Source organism: Alexandromys fortis, unplaced genomic scaffold (assembly GCF_014885135.2).
Source record: "Alexandromys fortis isolate MF-2015 unplaced genomic scaffold, M_Fortis_MF-2015_v1.1 scaffold_305, whole genome shotgun sequence".
Classification (NCBI taxonomy): Eukaryota; Metazoa; Chordata; class Mammalia; order Rodentia; family Cricetidae; genus Alexandromys; species Alexandromys fortis.
Genome location: NW_026068203.1, coordinates 974,509 through 993,258, shown reverse-complemented (window position 1 = coordinate 993,258; position 18,750 = coordinate 974,509). Strand labels below are relative to the sequence as shown.

At 36.7% G+C, this 18,750-nt stretch overlaps 1 long non-coding RNA gene across 1 annotated transcript in view; it reads right to left on the bottom strand.

Annotated features, from left to right (window-relative positions):
* Positions 1 to 18,157, bottom strand: part of LOC126493163 (uncharacterized) — a 46,046-nt gene extending 27,889 nt beyond the window's left edge. The window contains exons 1-3 of the long non-coding RNA XR_007589766.1: positions 17,488 to 18,157; positions 15,327 to 15,467; positions 12,450 to 12,532 (exon numbers count right to left, since the gene is read on the bottom strand). This is a non-coding gene — a long non-coding RNA (uncharacterized lncRNA). The remainder of the gene's footprint in view (positions 1 to 12,449; positions 12,533 to 15,326; positions 15,468 to 17,487) is intronic.
* Positions 18,158 to 18,750: the final 593 nt, after the last annotated feature.

Genomic DNA, 18,750 nt, shown 5'->3' with positions numbered 1-18,750 from the left:
TAAAAAAAGTCAAAGAAGTTTCAAATAATAGTAATTTTAAAGCAAAACAGTCATCAAATGAATACAAATGGAAAACAATAAACATATCCCAAAAATATGGATAGATATTTTGCAACATGTAATATTATATCAAAAGTAAATTAGAGGTAAGGAATAATTAAAACGGTTTAAAAGTGGAAAAAAAATTGGCAAAGGTCCTGAACATTTTGCTTAAGGACCTATACAAATAGCCAATCAACACATTCTTAACTCATTATTAGAAATGTGAAAATAAAAGCCAAACATAGTCCAGCAAAATACCTAGTTCACTAGGTAAAAGTGCTTCGTGCTCACCTGGACAACCTGAGTCTGATCCCAAACACCCACAGGCTAGAAAGAGAAAATAGATTCTTGAAAGTTGTCTTGTGACCTATACACACATACCATAGAATGTGCAACCCACAAAAAATAAACAAAAACAGATTTTAAAATGTAGCATTTTAATTCAACATGGAGACTAGAGTTACAATTCAATGGTAGAGGCCTTCCCTGTCATCCACAAATGCCTGCCTTTGATCCCCAGTACTAGAAAAAAAAAAATACAGTAAGATGTCATTTCACACCCATTAAGTGTTATAAATGTAAACAATCCCAGAGAAAAATGTAGAGCTCAATAAAAATCAATAAAAAAATAAATAATGCAAACTAAAAATTGCAGAAAATAAGTATAGTTGCAGATGCAGACAAATTAGTCTGAGTGCTACTGGTGCAAATGTAAAGTGATGAAGCCATTGTGAAAAACACTTTAGTCATTTCTCAAAACTTCAGCAAAATTACTATATGATACAAGCATTCTACTTCAGTACAGAATTGAGTCTAATATTTTATAGCCAATTCAGTAGGCTGAAAGAATGCATTTCTCTTGACTTCTATCAAAAAAAGGCATACTATTTCATCTTTTAAAATTGATTTTTTGTTTCCAACAACTTCTGCTGAATTTAGTTACATGTCAATTATAGTTCAGCAAAAACTTCAGTAGTGAAATAGTACAATGAATGAAATATACAAAAAAGGATCCACAACATTTTTAGACTCCTGGTGATTCCCATTGATCCACTGTGAAAGAACACATGACTCTATGAGAGTTACAGACACACATCCATTGCATTTTTAAAGATCTTTTTCAGGAAACTATTCGGAAACAGCAAGCATCATCTCCTCATAAATTCTTACTTTTGGTTCTGTTTCAGAAGGATCAAATTAAAACTGAAAGGATATCCTGCTCTGTTTAGGAGGTATAATATTTGGGAAAACAATTACCCTAGACCAGAAGATTAATTTACCCTAAACATTATCTTAAAAGTACTGAAGATGAATAACTATATTAGCAACACTAAAAGACAAAACATGCAATTCAAGAGTCTTGTACTTGTTTGTTAGAGATGATGAATCCCAATTCTCTTCTCCTGGGAGTGATAAATCTTCTTACTCTCTTCACTACCATTACAATACTTAAAATGTCTCTCAATTTTGCTCCACAGATGAGATATCACCTAGCCAAGCAATAAAGCTCCATGATATTAAGAGCATTTCTTCTCTTTTACCAAAACAGGAAATTACATACAGAACTATTTCATGACTTAAAAGGAAACACCTCTCTGCTGTCTACCTACCCATGTGCCTGTTCATTTAGTAATAGAATTTTGTTTCTCCATGTATTTAATTATAAAAATTGCATATACTATCTATAAACTAAAGATCTCTCCACTTTGACTTTCAACTCCAATATTCTCACTAAAGGGTAGGCCTATATCCAATCTATTTTGTGAGAAACTGGTGACATTAACCAATAGGAGAGAAAGGAATAGAGAATTTCTGATGTTGGCCAAGGGAACCTAATGTTTCAAACCTAAGCTTCCTGTGAATACCTGGTATAAAAGGAGCTATTATCAGAACTGATGAACATTTTGAAATTTAGGATACCTTATAAATTCACAGTAGCATGTGATTTTATAGTGGGAGATTTACACTGTTTACTAGATCCTCAAACAAATAAGGGAATGAGGGTACTGATTATCTTCCTATTTTTTCTCACTCTCATGAATCATATTTTCAAGACAAGAGCATGGAAAAGAGAACTTGTATCTGCCAAACTACATAAAAAATAGACATACATTGGCATAATAATAAAAACAGTCATCTCCTGCCACTACAAAAAGAAGTTCCCGTGTTTTGAAAATACTAATGTTCTTATTTGTTACTGGTTTTATGTCTGCTGCAAGACTTCTTACTCTTGTTTATAAGGTCAATTTATAAGTCACAACCTACTATAGGTGATATTTAAATTCAATATCAACTCCCAAAATTCTTCTATAATTTTGAGTAAAGAAAGAGACATTTTCTCTGCTGAATGACTTGGTCCTTTCAGTTACTGAGTATAAAAACCCAGGAGATCAGATTACCATGCCAGAAAGTAACTATGTAATAACAGATTATCAAAATAACAAAATTTTCATTTTATCTCCTTCTTCCTGTCATTTTCAAAAAAAGGTGAAGGAAAACTTACGTACATAAAATTATTTAGTTGGCAACAATTGTTATTGCTTTAAAATCCATGCCTATTGCTCAAAGTAGGACGGTGTAGGAGGTCCTTCTGTATTTGTGCTGCTTTCATTGGTTATAAAAGAAACTGCCTTGATTGGTGCCCAATGTGATGGACTAAATCCACTTAAAAACCTGAGAGGGCTTAAAAAGGAGAGAGAGCATTTAACACAGCTTTTTGCTGTTTGCTGGTGGTGGGGTGTGCCACAGAGAGATTTTCCTGACTTAGCATAAAAAAGCTTCCTGGGCCCTGCTGCTGGTGAAAACTCTGGCTATGGAGCATTTGTGGGCCTGGCTAATTATGTGCCCACTCAGGGTTAGGAGAAAGATATCTGAGATGTCCATGGCTCAGCTCTTCCTGCCTGGGTAGGCAGTGGGATCAGGTCTATTAGAAAGTGGTAGTTTTGAAATACCAGTTTCTGGGCTGTGCTGCCATTGCAATCTCTGTCTGGCTCCTGTGGGAGACAGAGTTTTTGAATGGGGTTTGTGAGGAAAGTGCTACAGCGTGCTTGTTGGCAATGTCGACTGCTGTGTGTCTGCAACTGTGCTCGGCTCAGAGGCACAAGTGACTCAAAGGCATGAGCACTCTGCCATGCTGAACTGTGCTGATCTCAGACAGGAACAATCGTAATTATCATTAATAACAGCACAGTTAAGGTTTAGACTGGGCAGGAAACAGGTGGTACCATATTACCCCTACATGGCACAAGCTAAAGTTTTTAAGACACGCTTAGCATTTTAAGAAGTGCTCCTGGAAGCCGGGTGGTGGTGGCACACGCCTTTAAATCCAGCACTCAGGAGGAAGAGGCAGGCGGATCTCTGTGAGTTCGAGGCCAGCCTGGTCTACAAGAGCTTGTTCCAGGACAGGAACCAAAAACTATGGAGAAACCCTGTCTCGAAAAAAAAAAAAAAAAGTGCTCGTGGATAGTAAAGAATTACAGATTCACAATAGGACAGTTTCAGACATAAAAGACCTCTAAATGGGTCACACTGTTGAATAAAGGTATGTAGTAGGCTTAAAAAAGAAAAGAAATAGAGTATAGAAAATCATAAAATAAAGTTAATGCTTTAAAAGGAGTAAAGTCTTTTAAGAGACGGAGTACAGATAGTCACAGATTAAAAGGAATAAAGAAAAATAAGCCACATAAAAATGGGAAATTGACAAAGAGTCTGGATTATGTGTATTATTGTGTTTTCTTTAAATTTTTTTGACTGTGAAGTATTTAAGTACAGAGAGACATTTCATTGTGTGGTCTGCTAAGCTAAACCAGCATGGATATTATAAAGGTATTATGACTTCAAAATTTGGGTCTAAGGATATGATGCTTTGGAAAAAAGGTTCTTCTTTTGTTTTCACAGAGGATGAGACCCTGTGGTTTCCTTCTAGACCAATATGGAGACAAAGGCCTCCTGAAAGGCTGCAGTGAACACCTTCAAAAATTTACTTTGCTCAACTGCTGACTGAGATGAACATAGCAAATAGGATACACCATGAAAGACCTGATTAATAGTGCCCCCATACAGCACAAAGCAGTTTGGAGAGAAAAAACTACGTCCATATTCCCAAATATTGTTTATAAATGTTCTTTTACATTTAAAGAGGAATACTATATAGATATGAATAATTTGCATTGGTGTAAATCTTGATATACTGATACAAGTTTAAGATCAATTTTGTTATATGTATATGTATTTCTGATCTTGATTAAGATATTGAGATTGTGTAGCTCATTTTTAAATGTGATGTATAATTAGGAAATACAGGTTGTTAATAAATAATCATGCATAATAGTCAAGCTTATAGTCATGTTAGTTAGATTTTCTAGATGTGTATAGATATATTTCAGATAAGCATTCTTCATATCTTTCAAAGACTACAGAATATGGCATTTAAAATTGTTTTAATAACTAAGGGCTTTCCATGACAGTAAGACATATCTGCTCTTGACAGCACCAAGCTACTTCGAGAGGAAGATTGGCATCAAAGAGGCTCCTTATGGAGTTGGTTAGCCATTTGAGCAAAAAACTGCTCTTGCCTGGACTGTTGCATAAAGTGGACATGAAGAACCTACAGGGAGAGGACTGTTGAACTTGAGTAAAGGTGAGATGGTCCTTCAGGGTTCCTACTTCATGAAAGAGTGTGTGGGACCTTCTGCAGGATACAAAAGAGACTGAACTTTCTTTGAAATTTCCTGCTTCATGGAAAAGTCTGCTAGATACTATGGGCCTAAAGGCTGAAGATGGATGCCCCAATGGTACAGAAAAACTTTGGGTGACTGTCCAGGCAGCGAGATGTCTCTGTCATTTCTAGAATTTTGGAAGTTGCTTACTTCTTGTTTACTTAGGTAATATTATATCCTTCTGGAGTCTTTGATGGAGTTGAAGAATGGATATTTATATTTTTCCTTAGTTATGATAAAAGATAAAGTAGATATAAATATTGTAACTGTAATTCTTGCTTGATAACTGTTTTGTTATATGTAATTCTACTATGTTAAAGTGAAAGCCTTTTTTTCTGTTTAAACAGAAAACAGGAAATGGTGTAGGAGGTCCTTATATGTATGTGCTGCTTTCATTGGTTAATTAATAAAGAAACTGTTTGGCGTGATAGGGCTGAACATAGGTAGGTGGGGTAGACAGAACTGAATTCTGGGAGGAAGAAAGCAGGGTCAGAGATTGCCACCATGGAGCCAGCCACCAGATCATACATGCTGAATATTTCCCGGTAAACCACGACCTCATGGTGACATACAGATTATTAGAAATGGGTTGAATCAAGATGTGAGAGTTAGCCAATAAGAGTCTAGAGCTTATGGATCAAGCAGTAATTTAATTAATACAATTTCTGTGTGATTATTTTGGGTGTAAGCTAGCTGGGTGGCCGGGATGAAAATCAGGCCTCTCTCCTTTAAACAGTAGGATAAATATGAATGTAATCATTTAATCAATTTGGAATCCATTCATTCTTTGGAATACCATTACATTATCGAATTACACCAGTATAACTGAATTCCAAATATGTATTGTATTTCAAACAGTATTCTCAGAAAAATGAAAATCACATTTTAAACCAAGTGTAACATCCCATCTTACAAGGAACCACTGCCTACATAGTCCTCTATGAGATTAAAGATGGGTCAGCACTGTGTCTGCCATGGGTATAGTACAGAACCCTCAGCTATTTGGTCCATTATCTACAAACTAAGAACCTCTATAGTTGACTTCACAGCAGATGCAAACAGTTTACATCTCGGTACTTAGGCTACATCTGATTTTGTTTGGAATGTGTAGCCTTTAAAAAGAAAAAGTTGAATCTTTAGAAGGAAAAAGTCAATTACAAAATTAAATCAATAGCATTCTATCTTACTGCATGTAAAATTCATCTGTGTAGATTTGAGGAAACGCCATAGTTTAGGATCTTCCTCCATACCAAACTAGAATCTCTGGACTGGGTCCTAAATTTGCATATTTCTTATATATGATTTTAAACTGTAGCCATAGTTGAAAGTTACTGTTTTAGATGGTGCCCAGAAGGCTTATTAAGAGAAATAAAGCATACACCTATATCCTGATTCTCAAAGGTTGCCAAGGAAGACCAACATTCAAAGGTGCATTAAAATTAGAAAATGTATAAAGAAGCAGAATGTTTCTATGGTTATCTTTTTAAAAGCAAGCCATACTTCCAACTAACTGCAGCTGAGTTTAAAATCTTAGGGGTGACTTTCCTTTGACCTCTGTAAATTGGACTACTTCTTTATATATCTTACTAAAAACTTTTATAGCAACATATTATTAAAAATGATAATTTTTTTTCCAGTGTTCTCCATACTGGAATTTATTTTAAGAAAAGATCTGGCATTTGTCTCAGTTTTCATATTTATTGGCAAATGATGGTTTTAGTTTTTTTTTAATCTAAGTAATTAAATGAAAAACAATGAAGATTAAAAACCTGACTGAGACTTTTCTCCAGGTTCTAATCCATTTTCTCCTGTGGAATTGGCCTGTCATTTGGATTCAGAATGATCTCTTGACTCCTCAACAAAGTACTGACAAAAGGGCTCTCTGCCTTTGGCAGTGACGACTTTGTTACATGGACAAAGCAGCATGTGTCACTATAAAGCCTTCTAGCACTTTGGTTTCCTCTGACAAATTAAAACTAAGTAGCTGCAGTGTTCTTAGAAAGGTTCTGATTTGAGAAAAGCTGTACTGAAGACTCTTCTATTTGCTGACAAAGTGCACAATAATAAGAAAGAGCTTTTAGTATTGGAGACCTTGGTGTTCAGGTGAAGCAGAGTGGGAGTACAGTTCCAGGCAAACATGAGGGTGTTGATTATTCTAAGTTCCTGTAATCAAGGCAGACATAAGAAGTAAAATATAATGTTCAGACAAGAATGACTAGAAAACAATGTGCAGAGAAAGGTGGAGAAAATTATTAGAACAGATTGGAGAACTGCAGATAAAGAATACAAGGTTAAAAATCATGGAGACCACTGAAAAAGTTAGTACAAACATCCAAACAAAAAATTGATTAGGACTGAACCTAGTGTGGCAGCATTAACAACTAAAGGTAGGTAATAATAGATGTGTGCCAAAAGGAAAGACTGTAGTCTCTAACATTCTTTTTAGGATTCTGGCTTTAGGAAAGAGACATGCATTTTTGATTCCCAGAAATGAGAACATAGCAAGTATTTTTTTTTTTTCCAGACAGGTCTGATTTGCCAGATAAAATCCAGGACCCTCTCTACTTTAAATTTACTTTTTTTTTTTTTTAGATTTTATTTATTACATATACAATACAGTGACATATACAATACAGTGTTCCGCCTCCATGTCAGAAGAGGGCACCATATCTCATTGTAGATGGTTGTGAGCCACCATGTGGTTGCTGGGAATTGAACTCAGGACCTCAGGAAGAACAGTCAGTGTCCTTAACCTCTGAGCCATCTCTCCAGCCCTAAATTTACTTTTTAAGGTAAATAATAAATGTTTTTTTTTTTTTTAGTGTGGAACATTGTCAGGAGCCATTTCCCCTCTAAAAATCATTACAGAAACCATCACCCTGGGGAGTCTGCAGGGAACCTCACACCCATAATTATGTTCTATTGAGAACCTGCCTCACACCCAATTAACTGCTAATCTGTTAGCAGAACCAGCCTCACATTCCAGCTATCCAGGGAACCAGGTGTGGCAACTTGTGACTTCTTGGCCTACCTCCTGGCCTACGTGACCTGGAACATGCAGCGAGATCCAGTTGCCCTGCCCCCCATTCCTTACCATATATAAACTGTAACCCGTCCCTAATAAAAGGAGGCTTTGACAAATCTGCTTGGCCTCCTTCTTCTGTCTTAGCTCATTCCCTTCCAGGTAGCGCCCCTCCGAGACCCTGGAATAACTGATTGCAGGGTGGGTTACAAACCCCTAGACTGAGTAACCCACCCAACGCAATCGACGGAACATGAAACAAGTACAGTAAAGAAATCTAAGCATTGTTTTATCTTATTAATGGTAGAGAAGGTGAGATGGAAAGGCTTGAGACATTAAAATTTAACAATTCTTTCTTGAGGCACAGAAGTAAGGCAAGTGGTCAATAGTTTTTACAAGAATACATGTACTCAGCTTTGGAAATAAATGCCCTCCCTCTTATCTCTGTAGAGCTGGACTCAAAGGTTCACTGTGTGAGACGTGTTTTCTATAAAGCTGAACATAGATCTTTTCATAAGTTTACTGGCATGCACTAATTAATGGTACTGAAGAAAAGCTCGATTCGTAACACCCCCCCAAAAAAAAGAATACATGTACTATTTATAGAATAAAAAGAACGCTAAAAAAATGCTTTACGAAGTAGTAAAAGAGTTTTTCTTCAACAAGCAATAACATTGGAAAGGATTGTGTTGTCACAGATGGTACACACATGATGGATCACAGAGACTTGTCTCCGAAGACTGGCATTTATGTGTAACTCGTGAAAATGTAACTTCTCTTATTCTGTTTCATCATTTGTGGAGAGTGAATACTAAGCCATCCCTTGTAGAGGTGATATTGTACTGTCAATTTAGTTTTATCTTCTTTTTGACATTTGCATTTATCTAAAATAAACATTTGGGCTAGAGATGACTCAGTGTTACTCTGTAATCATGAGGATCAGAGTTTGGATTCTAGCACTTGTGTAAAGAAACCTAACTAAATTAGGACATAGCTTCATTCTATAGCCCAGTTTTTCTCTGTAAACACAGGATGGCTTTGAACTTGGGACCCTACTGTTCAGTTTACTGAGTAGCTTGGATTAATTACAGCCTTTAGTCACCAAGGCTTGCAATTCTCCTAAGTCTTAAATGCTAAGATTACAGGCATGGGCCACCACATCATACTTCAAATACGACTATCATTTTGTTGGACGTTTTGTGCATTCATCAACATATATCTATATGTGAGCTTATTGCACAAAAGCAAATTGCTGCATGATGGAGGAAGGACATTGGTTAATTATAATAAAGAAACTGCCTTGGCCCATTTTATTGGTTAGAACTTAGGTGGGTGGAGTAAACAGAAGAGAAAGCTGGGAAAAAGAAGCTGAGTCAGTGAGTCACCATGATTCTCCCACTCCAGACAGATGTAGGTTAAGATCTTTCCTGGTAAGCCAGCTCATGGAGCTACACAGAATATTAGAAATGGGTTAGATCAATATGTAAGAGCTAGCCAATAAAAAACTGGAATTAGCCGGGCCAGGCAGTGTCTAAAAGAATACAATTTCCGTGTAATTATTTCGGGCATAAACTAGCCATGCGGGCTGCTGGGTGCCAGTGACACAGCCCCACTGCTCTTATCACTACAGCTGCAAAAGTATGAAGACCTAAATTCAAAACCTCCATGTAAATGCTAGATGTATGACATAAGCATCTATAACCCCACTGCTCCTATGGGAAGATGAGAGATGGAGATAAGAGGTTCCCCCAGAAACTGGCAGACTCCCAGTTTGGTATATACAGCAAAAACTTTATCTCAAGAAAGGTAGAAAAGAACCAACACCAGAAGTTGTTCTCTGACCTTCACATGTCCTGTGCATGCACATGCCCACATTCACACACAAATGTGTATACACACACTTAAAAACTTGAAAAATCATCCATATATATGCTATACTCAACATAGTGGAATATATCCATACTCTGCATAAATCTTCTCATCCATGTCATCATTTGTTAACTCTATTAATGCACTGCCTTCAAAATAATCAACATTTTTTTATTTTACCTTTTTCTGAATATCAGCACATGTTAAACCTTAAATTAGGTACTGCACATTATTTGTAATAGCCAGACCCTGGGAACAACCTAAATGTTTATCAACCGAAGGATGGTACATTTACACAATAGAGTATTATTCAATGATATCTTGAAATTTTCAGGGAAATGAATGGAACTAGAAAAAAAAACCATCCTGAGTGAGGTAACAGACCCAGAAAGGCAAATGTGTTATGTACTCATTCATAAGTGTAAATCCACAATCTCAGAGGAGTTAGATAAAGAAACCTAAGTGGGACATACATGGAGGGCCCCGGCAAGAAAAATAGTTAAGATCTCCTGGGTAAACTGGGAGGAGGTAGAAGGGATGGGATAGGGATGGAAACATGAGGAATCAAGAAGACCAAGTTGGGGGAGAAGAAGAGAGGGAGATCAATGAAAGAAATAGTCACCACAAGAGACAAGTGACCTGAGCTAGTGGGAACTCACAGAATATCATCTAAAAACTGGGGAATCTGCATGAAACCGAACTAGGCCCTCTAAATGTGGGTGACAGTTATGGGGCCACTAGCAATGGGACCGGAATTTATCCCAGGTGCATGACTAGCTTTTGGGAACCCATTCCCTACGGCAAGATACCTTGCTCAGCCTTTGTAGGGGTGGGGGTGATTGCTTCTGCCTCAAGTTGGTATGCTAGACTTTGTTGAATTCTCAAGGAAGGTACAACCCCTTCTGAGGAGTGGATGGTGGCTGGGGAGAAGGAGGAAAAGGGGGAGTGGCAGAAGGGTAGAGAGGGAGAACTAGGATTGGTATGTAATAAAAGTTAAAATTTTAATAAAAAATGAAAAAAATTAGGTGCTGAAGATATCAAAACAAACTAGATTAGCAGTTCTACATTCCAGGAAAACTTCTACTTTTTCAAAACTCCTAATTGATTTTCATATCTCATTTGCTACTCTACTACACTTCTGATTTAGTCAAAACTATTTGATAACCACTTCTGAATCAGTCTCTTCAAGAGGCTCATAGCTGTGCTGAAGTATAATGAAATTAGAGTAAGTACATTTAAAATTCAGAAGTTCAATAGTAGAAATGCTTTTCAAAAGATACAAAGTATTTTAGAAATGTAAATATTTTTGAGTGTGGAATCCAGATGAGACTCTATAAAGAAAATAACATTTCACTAACACATTGGTAGAGATGATGAGTGGCCTAAAACAGGCTGAGTCCATAATAAAAAGGAGAGCATTGATATGGAAGACAGAGATTGAGTCAAAGTGATGATCGAGTCAGTTTGAGCAGAAGTGTTTAAGCGGTGATCAAATATGTTTGACTGAAGCAGAAGTAGCAGAGTGGCAAAAAGAGGTTGTAAAGGTCAATTAGGAGTCTTGAAAAAGTAGAAGTGTAGAGAAGGTATGCTGAAATGCAAAAAAGAAAAGATGTACACAGTCAGATTAAATATGTGGAGTCCACATGTAGGACAGAATTGCTCTAGGGTTAACAGGCGGAAAATGGTATGCAAAGAATTAAATGACAATCAGGCAAGTGATCCTCAACAACAAGGACATTACAAAAGAAGCCCATTTAAAATCCCAGTTTGTATTAGGAGTCAAATGAAGTCTGAACCAGAAGAAAGACCATGAGACTAGGTAAGAAATAGTGCACCACAGGACATCAAAAGCATTGTGGGATATTAAGTAGATATTAAGCACAATATATGAAATGAAAGGTTTGGATCCTAGAGTGTGAGAATTTAAAGATGAAGCATTTGAATGCTAATGAGATCAAAAGGGTTAAATCAGCATGCAGAATAGTAGATATTAAGATGTTATACAGTTAACCAGGTTTTATAACTTCGAAAAGACAACATAGTTGAGTGAGAGAACTATTCCTTTAAATTATAAACGACACAGATAGTATATTAACTGTAGTGCTTCCTTGAAATTTCAAATCACATTTACTTGAGGAGAAATCAGTTTGTTTCCAGTGACATACAAGAATTAAAACAGATCAGTCAAGCTGTATCCAGCTATGGTGATTCCAATATTCAGGAGGCTGAATCAGAAAGAGGTCATCTCGCTCTATATACCAAGTGTGAGATCCAACACAGATTGTCTCAAAGTACATACACACAAGCACACACATTATGGTCTCAAAACCATCAGTCTTTAGAGATTATTATTTGATGTGGAATCCGATGATAGTATCATATTATTCGTAATATATAAATCAAAACCCCCTTTTAGATGATAATATTTTCCGCCTATGGCCATATGTCTAACATAAATTAATTTTTCAAATCACTAATAATTCCAGTGATCTGTCATTTGAGGTTATTGGTAATACAATAAAAAACTTCAAGTTAATTTTTATTACTGCATCAATCATCAGAACATAATGTCATTACACCTCAAATAAATTATGCTATGGTATCAAAAGTATTTGCTGAATGTCAACAAAACTAGAATTCTACAAGCCTGGATAAGCAGCTTAAAGTTTTTCATAAACTATAGTGTGGTCTATCACAGTCTAAAATAAGTCACTTTCTTCTTGGGTGAAATTAAGTAGTGGTATCTAAAAATTTTAATTTTAAAAGAGTTGTATGGAATAGTATAAAAGATGACTTACATTCAGAGTGTATTCATCTTTTGGTGCATTTAAGGTGGCTAAAGACTACCAGAGAAGGTTGAAACTCCGTCTCCCAAAGTATCCTATAAAAACACAGAATTAGAAAAAGTTTAAAGTGACCTTTCCCAAAATCAAAACAAGAATAGATGGAAAAGCTTAATTTAAAGGTATGTGAGAAAGCCTACAAATACCTTTACACTAAAAATATTTTTTAAAAAATCTATTTTAAAAAATTAAAGCATGATATAGGAAAGGAGAAAAAGAATTATTTTTTAAAAGGCAAAAATATCTTGCTTACAAATGTAACAATAATAATACTGGAAGGAATAAATTTCATTACAACAGAATATAACCAAATGAGAATTGGAAAAAAGACAATATTACAAAAACAACGCATGTCTTCACATAATTTTGACTGTTAATTGTCTCACATTCTAATTAAAAGACATGGATTGACATATTAAATTGCACAAAGGGGATCAAGCTATTTGTTACCTATAACAAATGCACTTCAGTGTCAAAGAAACAGGCTGAAAATTACACGTGCAAAAAAGAAAGAATAACCATACTGATATTCCACAAAGGACATTTTAAAGAGACAAAGAAGGTAACTAGGTATTGATAAAGTGAGCAATCCAACAAAAGGGCACAAACGTGATACTGGTGTAGCCAATTTTATAAAACACAGTCTGAGCATAAGATAACTGATTCCAACATTCTTTTGAGTGAGTGCAATACATGATTATTACCAATATACAGGTCATCACAAAAGGAAAACAAAGAAAGGAACTATGTATAAATAAATGGACTGAACAACAGCAGAACACATGCTTCTCAGCAGGCTAAGAAATTTTTTTCAGTCACATTTTATATAAAGCAAGTCTTACCAAATACAAAATAACTGAAATAACTTCTATTTTATCAGATCACATTATTAAAAAGTATAAGACAAAACAGAAATAAACTACAAAAACTGTACAAACAGAGATTAGAAAAGTAAAACAATTTAAACAATCAGTGAATCACTAAAGAAATTAGGAGTGGGTTCAAAAATTCTTAGACACAAATAGTGGTAGAAATGAGACCTACCATACTTGAATTTTTGTCTTCTTTGTTTGTTTAGACAGAGTTTCTCTGTAGCTTTGGAGCCTGTCCTGGAACTAGCTCTTGTAGATCAGTCTGGCCTCAAACTCACAGAGATCTGCCTGCCTCTGTCTCCTGAGTGCTGGGATTAGAGACATGTGCCGCCACCACCCAGATCCATGCTTAAAATTTATGAGAACATAATATAACAGAACATTGGTAAATATAATCAAAGTTGTTTCAAGAAGAAAGTCTATTGCTGTAACTATTTACATTTTAAAAGTTGGGACTGGTGAACGTCTCAGCAGATAAAGGTGTTTGCCAACAAGTCTTAAATCCATTCCTGGGAAACATGGTAGAAAAAGGGGAATGAACCTCAGTAAGATATCCTCACCCACCATCCGCATGTGAATTATAGCTTGTGTATACCTGAGTGTATTATGCTATATGAATGAGTGCACACATAAATGTTGAAAACAAATAAAAGTTCAATATCATAAGATAGAAAAAAATGACAAAGATCAGAACTCATCAACATAAGTTCTGAATCTTAACCCCTAGAGGACCAGAGAATACTGAGTCAACTCTAATAAAATCAAACCTGAATCAAGAATAGCAAAAGAACCAAAGAAGCATGACAAAACCCTTAGCCAATCTAACCAAAATAGCTAGAGAAGGCATACTAAAATAATGATAGCATAAGATTCCCCTTAAATGCATAGGAAAAGGTGAAGGAAAAGGGAAGTATGAAAAGAATCGAGAGAGAAAGAAGAAAGAATGGAAGGATAGGGAGGGGCAGGAGCGAAGTAGGGGAGGAAACAGGATGGGAAGGGATGGAGAGGTAGGGAAAGAGAAAGGAGAAGGGAAAGTAAAAGAGGAGGGAACAGAGTGAAGGAGGAAACAAGATGAAAACACAAGAGAGAAGAGGGAAAAGAAGCGGATAGAGAGGAAAAAAGAAATGGAGAGAAAAGAGAGGAAGAATGGAAGAAGACATAGGGAGAAGGAAAGGGAGGAGAAATTAAGAGCAGAGAGATAGTAGGGAAGTGGAGGGAGGCATAGAGGACAGGAGACAGGACAGTGAGGGAGCGAAGGGAAAAGAGAAGGAAAGGGAAGAGATAGGAAGAGAAGTACAGGGAGAGGGAAGGGAGGTTGAGCAGAAGATGAGAGGGAGAAGAAGAAGGGAACAGAGAAGGCGGAAAAAAGAAGAGGAAAAAGAACAAAGAAGGAAAAGGTACAGAAGATGAGGGAGTAGAAAAGAGGCAGAAAAAGAAGATGAGGGAGAGAGCTTGAGGGAAGTGGAGTGGAAGAGGACAGGGAGAAGAGAAGGAAAGGGTGGGAGAAAAGAAGAGGGGAGAGGGTAAGGGAAGAACGAGACAGCGAGAGAAAGGAGAGGACCAGACAGGTAAAAAAGGAAAGAAGAGGGAGACAAAGGAATGAAACTAGTGAAACTGAGGAAAAGAGCAATAGTAGGAATATATGATAGAGGGGAGGGTCAGAGGGAGAGAAGGGGGACAAAAGAAAGAAATATGAGGTATAGGGAAGGGTGGGAGTTAATATTAAAGGAAAGGGAAAAGGAGGGAGAATAAGTGAGGAAAGGGGTAAGGAGACATAAAAGGAAGGGGAAGGAGACAGGAGAGGGTGCCTACAGGGTTAGGGAGAGGAGAGTGGGAGGAAAAAGGACAGAAAGTAAGGGAGGAAGAGATGAAGAGGTTGATGCAATTGAGACGGTAATAGGGAGACAACCACTGAGTGAGAAGAAAATAATAGGTAAAAGTTAAATAATAAAAATAATACCTGAAAATTGAATCTGGAGAGATGAGTGAGTGGTTAAAAGTATATACTGCCTTTGAAGTGGATCAATTTGGGTCCCATGTCAGGTCACTCAGTATAGCCTGTACTTCCATTTCCAGGATATCTGATTCTGTCTTCTGGATTCTGAAAAAACCTGCATATAAGGGTGCATACCTATACAAAGATGCATACATATACACATAATTTAACATTTCTTAAAAAAATCATAAATAATGGCACAAATAGGTAAAAGAGATGTGATCATTTATCTTCATTGTCAGTTTCACTGTATTTGGAATCACCTAGGATTTACACCACTAGGCATGCCTGTGAAGGCATTGCCAGAGAAACTGAGGAGAGAAGATCTATCCTGAACATACATTGCATTATTCCAAGGGCTTGGGGTCCCAATATGAATTTAAAAAGTAGAAAGCATGGTGCTGAGCAGATGGTTCAGTTGGTAAATGCATTTGGTGTTCTAGCATAAGGATATGAGTTCAAATCCACACTACCCACATAAAATATTAGAAATGACTGTACATGCCTGTAATTTCTGTGCTGGAGGACAGAGATGGGCAGACACTAGGAGCTTGCTGAGAATGATGAAGGAAGGTACTTCTACTAGTTTCGGCATGTGTGTACATGGGTTCATGCACCCAAACACTAAGTGAACCCCATACACACATGTACCACATGCTCACAGACACCAAAACTAAAAAAAAAAAAAAAAAAAAACAATAAAAGCAAATAAGAGGATAGAATGTCAGCTGAACAATATCATCACTTTCTTCTCTCTGCTTCCTGATTGCAGATGCAATATAATTATGCATGCTGTGCATGTTCTTGCTGCCATACTTTCCCTGCCAGGCAGGACTACATTTTATGAATATTTTCTAAATCTTCACTTCCCTAATTTGTTTTTTTTTTGCCACATACATTGTTGAAACAATGTGTGAACTAATATTTATGAAAATATGACTTACAATGGCACAAATACAAAGATAAGTGCTAAAATTGAAAAAAAAACTTTTCTAATATATCTGTGTGTGCATGTATGTGTCTATGCATAAAGAATAGAGACTAAAAAACTTAAAGATATATATGGCAAGCATAACAAGACTAATATAGCATTGAAAGCACAGACTTCATATAAATTAAAGGAAATGGACTGATCTGCTTATGTAAAATGCTTTCAAATTTTACAGAGAGCTAAAAATATACAAATAGTAATTTTATTCTCTGTAGCCCCCAAAATTTACAAGTACAAAAGAAGGGAGAAAGTTGTACAAAGCAAACAAAATTAAGGAGAGTGGAAATTTTAAAAAATAGAAACAGAACACAGACAGCATAATATCCTCAGATCAGCATAGAGAAATCCATGCACCAGCACACACAAACAAAATCACAATTTTAGTGTTGAATTCCCAAATGCAGAATGATTCTTTAACATCCAGGAAATTTCATTGTCATATTGCGTAGACAGTACCGTATGTGACATTTAATCCCCCAAATCCACACTAATTACCCAGGGGATGGTGGTAAAAACAAATTATCCCAACCCAGGGGAGGCAGAGACAGGAGAATCCCTGTGAACGTCAGACAGTCTAGCTTACTCAGTGAAGCCCAAGGTCCCAAAGTAAGGCACAAAAAAAGTGAACAGCTCCTGAAGTTGACTTCTAGTCTATGTGTACATACACTAAGTGAACCTGTACCTGCACACATGTAAAAAAAAGCACAATGTTTATTACCAAATAATAACTTCTCTGAGATAAAATCTCTGGAGGGTATAAGGAGACAAAATGAAAACTCATAAAATTAGGACTTTACCACTCCTGTCTCACTGGAGGACAAATCATATGTATAAGAATAACTAGCAACAGAATCAGAAGTATAAAATTATGAATATATTAAACTCTTAACTACCACAAAGAACAGGGTTTCTTTTCGATCTCTTCCACTGCAAAGTTACCAAGATTATATATTTAAATTATAAAAATAAAATGTTCAAAAGGGAAATATTTTTATACAAAGCTTCTCTGGTCACAAAATAATTGAGAAATGGTTAATAAAATCAAAGTGTGTTCTTTTTGTAAGGAAAAAATTAGTAATTGCAATCCATCCAAAATTGGTTGATAGTATATTTAACAGGAATAGATATACCTACCATGTACGGTGTCAGAAATTATATTTGGTCCTCTCTCAAAAGGTGAGAAATCTGGCAAATGAAAAAAATAAAACATTTCCAATGAGTTTTGCAACATTTGTGAATTGTGAAATGTAATGCTTTGACTTATTCTGGATTTTAATCAGCAGTGTTAAAATCTTTCTAAATATTGAACAACTTGTTTTTTTTTCTTTATAACTTTTCATTTCATGATGACACATTTTACTGAAGGTAATATTCCATAATAATAATAAAACACACAAGTTTTTTTTTTTTTTTCATTGACACTGCATCTTCTTCTGTAAGCCAGGCCTGCCTGGATCACGACATCCTTCCAGCACCTCCTATAAAGGGCAGGGAATACAGCATGAATCCATATGCCACCATGTTCACCACCCAGTCTCCTCCCTCCATTCTCCTTCATCTCTTCCTTCCTCATTTTTTTTTTTCTGAGTAAAAGTCATTCCACAGCCAAGCCATTTACCGGCAGACAACCACTTCTGTTTCCTGATGAAACTCTATACTCCACGCTTTTTGAGAAAATCTCAGAAAACTGCCACCATCTCACCAGAGCTCAATTTCTTCCTCATCCTCCATCAATGAGTCCACAATTAACATTCCTAAAGCTCCCTGCTGCCCACTTAGCCTACTTACCAGGTTATTAGTTGTTTTTTTTTTTTTTTTTTTTTTGACATGTGACCCCTGCCTTGTCTCCCCACCTTCTCCTTTTCTCCCACTGTCCCCTGCCTTCTCTCCCTGCCCCCTCTTCTTTTCTCACACTCTGCCCTGCCTTCTCTCTCCTCTCCCTCTCTTTTTCTCCTTTTCTACCATGACTTCTTGCCTTTCTCCCCTCCCCTCTTCCCGTTTCCCCCTCTCTCTCCCACTTTTCTTTCTTCCTTTCCCTCTCCCCCACTGTCCTTTTGGAAGACACTCAGGCTGGGAAACCTCATGTCCTCTTATCTTCAGTTCCCAACATTGGAGTTACAAGATTGTAACATGGATTGTGCTCTTGCCAGCTATGCCACTTTCTCAGGCTCTGCCAGGTTTCGTTTCTTCTTCTAGAAAGAAAGAACACAGGAAGGATGGATGTTTCTTTATATTGTCCCGATAGGCCAAAGTGAACCTCGTGAGTCTCAGCTCCTCTGCAGATATCTATACCTCAGCGCGGCCTTCACAGCCCTGCCCCCAAACAGGCAGATTCCGACAATGTCACTACGTCCACTTTTGCTTTTAAATAATTATTTTCGAGACAAGGTCTCTCTA